Genomic DNA, 4659 nt, shown 5'->3' with positions numbered 1-4659 from the left:
TGCTAATGTGATTCTGGAGAGCAGGGGGTTGGGTGGGGATGTCATGCTGTAAAATCTCACTCGAGGCCTTTGTCACCCAGACTGCAATCACAAATATAATTAAAAAAATAACTATTTGGTTGCTTATTTTATTGTATTTATCATGCGATGATATTAAAATGAGTGAAGCATTTTGCTGGAATTTGTCTCTGTGCCATGCATTTGATGTTGGGTTTTATCCGCTTTTTACTTGATTTGTATATTTACAGATCCAGCACGGAGTGGGCCCTTCCAGCCCTTTGAGCTGTGCTGCCCAGCCACCCACCCACTTAACCCTAGCTGATCAATTAACTGTTACATCTGGGAGGAAACCATGAACTCCTTGGAGGATGCTGGAATTGACCTCCAAATTCCAACGTTCCGAGTTGTAATAGCATTGCGCAATATCGTGGCGCCCATTAGGTGTGACTCTCTGGATTTTATCAGACCTTTGTGTCCAGTATTGATGAGTTGGGGTTCTTCACTGAGGAGATGTTATTTCCCTGACAAAATTCAGATTTATGACATGAAATTCATTTTCATGCAGGCACTCTTAATAGATACAAAGAAGTAGAACAGAATCAATGAAAAACTACACACAAAGATGGACAAACAACCAATGTGCAAAAGAAGGCAAACAAAAACAAAATAATTGAGAACATGAGTTGTCATTGAAAGTTAGTCCATAGGTTGTGGAATCAATTCATTGTTTTGAATGAAGTTAACCACACTGGTTCAAGAGCCTGATGGTTTTTGGGTAGCAACTTCCTGAACCTGATCTTGTGGGATCTAAGGCTCCTGTACCTCCTTCACAATGGCACCAGTGACATGGGCATGGCCTGGATGGTGGGGGTCCTTGATGGATGCTGCTTTCCTACATCACTTGTGGGTATCCTTATGGTGAGGTCAGTCCACTAAAAACGTAAAAATCTATTCTTATAGTAAATGCAGATCTGAGTACTTTACATTTTTTGTTCTGTGCATAGTTTAGCAGGGTGTATTAAATTCAGTGCGAATCTTGTGCCTCAGACCAGTCTGCAACAATATAGGGAGATTTCCATCCATAATGACAGAATTAAATGTTGTTTTGAAATGGTTACCATTGCCTTGCACTCCAGGTTTATGTAATGTTGAAAGTAAATTTATCAACGTGCGTGTAAAAAAAAAGGCATCCATTAGTCTTGCGAGACCATGGATCTGCGCCTGGAAAGTCTTCACTCTCCTGGGCAAGGTTGTATGGAAGACCAGCAGTTGCCCATGCTGCAAGTCTCCCCTCTCCACGACACCAATGTTGTCCAAGGGAGGGGCATTAGGACCCATATAGCTTGGCGCCAGTGTCGTCGCAGAGCAATGTGTGATTAAGTGCCTTGCTCAAGAACAAACCACGTTGGCTTCACGACCTTCAGGTCGCTAGTCCAATGCCTTAACCACTTGGCCATGTGCACGTATGTCACCGTATACAACATTGAGGTTCATTGGCTTACAGACATTCACAGTACAGTGGATTTCTGGTTAACTTGGACACGTCAGGACCAGTACATTTTAGCGCAATTAAATGGCTCTCTCAGCTGAAGTTTCATGGAAAAGGTGTTTTATAACAAGAAACTGAGTAAATAAATGAAATACGGAACAAGTTAGAACACTACCAATAAATAAAACTAGTTCCTAATCAACAGAAGAATTCATTGGACTGGAGTTCCTTTCATCAGGTGGACAAAACTGCAAATACCTAGTACAGTTAATGGACTGCTTTCATACAATACTTGATTGTTAATACCTTAATTCTTTGTAGTTCCTAACCTGTTTAAGTAGCAAAATTGCTTTACTTTCTGGCATCTTCATGCTTGAAAATGCAGTGGGCAAAGCAGTTCTGAATTGTCTTACTGCTTCCTTATCACCAACTGTCATGACATTGCTCCTTTTTGATCACAAGCAAGCACAACTAATGCTATTTAAAAACAATTTGCCTGAAGCACGATGTAGTGCCAAATGTCCATATTCCTGATGCTAGTTAGAGACTGGTAAGTCTTCTGGCTCAATTAAGCAGCATAATGTCCCAAATAAATGAGAGGAATCCAGGCTAACGAGAAAGTCTGCAGATGCTGGAAATCTGAGCAACACGCACAAAATGCTGGAGGAACTCAGCAGGCCAGGCAACATCTATGGAAAAAGAGAAAAGTCAATGTTTCTGGGCTGAAACCTCAACTGTACTTTTATCCCCATAGATGCAGCGTGGTCTGTTGAGTTCCTCCAGCATTCTGTTTGTGTGCTCGGAATCCAGGCTATTATTCTTGATTAAGTTTTGTTCTTGGAACACAGTTACCCTAATTAACTGATGGCCCAATTAACAGGAAATTGTACAAAGAAACAATAGAATCTGGAAAAAAAAACCCACACATGATGGAGAAAACAACCAGTGTACAAAAGACAGCAAACTGCAAATACAGAAGCAAACAAAATAATAAACAAGCAATAAATGTTGAGCCCTGAGATGAGTGCTTGAAAGCAAGCCTATAGGTTGTAACAGTTGTGTTAGGGTGAATCAAGTTATCCACTTTGGTTGAGGGGTATTGATGTTCTTGAACTTGGTGGTGTGGGCCCTAAGGCTTACATAGAAGCAGGCTTTTTTCCATCAAGGTTGGGTGAGACTAGAACTAGAGGTCATGGATTAAGGATGAAAGGTAGAATGTTTAAGGGGAACTTCTTCACTCAGAGGGTGGTGAGAGTGTCGAACGAACTGCCAGTGGATGTGGGTTTGATTTCAACATTTGAGAAGTAAGGGTATGGAGCGCTGTGGTCTTGGTGCAGGTCAATGGGACTAGGCAGAATAGTTTGACACAGACTAAAAAGGCCAAAGGGCCCGTTTATGTGCTGTAGTTTTCTATAACTCCATGAACTTTGTTCTCCAACTGGTGCTCTGTCCAAGAGTTTTGGGCTGGTTGGGTACGCCACAAACTGCTGGAGATTGTGCTACAAGAGGTTTGTGCTGGTTAGGCACTCCACAAACTGCTGGAGATTGTGCTGCATGAGGTTTGTGTTGGTTGGGTGTCCGCCAACATTGCTGGAAATCGTACTGCGAGATTTACCAAGCAAATGAAAAAATATACACAAAGACTGACCAATAACCAATGTGCAAAAGAAGACAAACTCTACGAATACAAAAAACACTGATAATAAATAAGTAATACTGAGAACATGAGTTGTAGAGTCCTTGAAAGTGAGTGAGTAAATTGTGAAAGTGATGTGAGTAAAGTTATCCATGCTGGTTTAGGAGCCTGGTGGTTGAAGGGTAATAACTGTTCTGGGTGACGAGGGACCTGACGCTCCTGTACCTCATTCCGGATGGCAGCAAGAATAAGAAAGCATACTCTGTTTGGTGGGGGTTCTGGATGATAGAGGCTGCTTTCTTGTGGAAGAGGTGGCATCCATCATTAAGAATCCCAACAACCAGGACATGCCCTCTTCTCATTGCTATAATCACAGCAGAGGTGCAGGAGCCTGAAGACACACTCTCAAAGTTTCAGGAACAACTTCCTCTCCTCCACCATAAGATCTTTTATTTTATTACTAATTTTTTATTGCAACACCAACAAATTAATTCAATACAACCAGTTGCCAATTACATTTTGACTGTTTATCCCAGCCACCCCCCAACTCTCATCACCATCCCCCCTCCATCCCTCTCCCCCACCCACCAACCAACTGAATAGTAGTGCATTCCTATTTTAACAAAAGATCTTTTAAGTTAGCTATAAAATTTGGCCACATTAAGATTGTGTTTGGTCGTGCATCATTTATTCTTGCTGATGAAAGTTCCAGGTAAGAAATGTCCAAAAATCTCCGAAGCCAGTGAGTATTTGAAATATCATAGGGAGGTTTCCAACACTGGACTACAATCTTCTTAGCTGCAGTCAGGCCTGCCAGCCAGACTTTGCATGTTTTTTCCGTAAGGGAAAAGTGGGAGTCATCATTTAGAAGATGTACAGTTGGGGTCCATTGGTAATTGTACCCCTGTTAGTTCTGTAAGAGTACGGATAACCTTCCTCCACAAATCAAAAACCCCTGGACATTCCCATACAATATGTATAAAAGAGCCAACAGTTCCGTGGGGGCAAAATGAGCAATGTGGGTCAGGAACCAGTCCCATCTGATGTCTAATTCTCGGTGTTAAATATGCTCTCTGACCACCATCAGATCTTTGAATGAATAATCAACCATGTGCTCCAACATTTTTCTTTTTTTTAATACCTAATTTAATTTTTATATACGCAAACACAAGGAAATCTATAGATGCTGGAAATTCAAGGAACACACCCAAAATACAGGTGGAACACAGAAGGCCAGGCAGCATCTGTTGGAAGAGGTACAGTCGACATTTTGGGCCGAGACCCTTCGTCAGGACTAACTGAGAGAAGAGAGAATAAGAGATTTGAAAGTGGGAGGGGGAGGGGGAGATCTGAAATGATGGGAGAAGACAGGAGGGGGAGGGATGGAGCCAAGAGCTGGAAAGTTGATTGGCAAAAGGGATACAAGGCTGGAGAAGGGAGAGAATCATGGGATGGGAAGCCTAGGGAGAAAGAAAGGGGGATGGGAGCCCAGAGGAAGATGGAGAGCAGGCAAGGAGTTTTAGTGAGAGGGACG

The sequence above is a fragment of the Mobula hypostoma genome, chromosome 4, assembly GCF_963921235.1.
Source record: "Mobula hypostoma chromosome 4, sMobHyp1.1, whole genome shotgun sequence".
Taxonomy (NCBI): Eukaryota; Metazoa; Chordata; class Chondrichthyes; order Myliobatiformes; family Myliobatidae; genus Mobula; species Mobula hypostoma.
The sequence above is the reverse complement of the archived record's forward strand: the minus strand, read 5'-3'. Positions refer to the sequence as shown.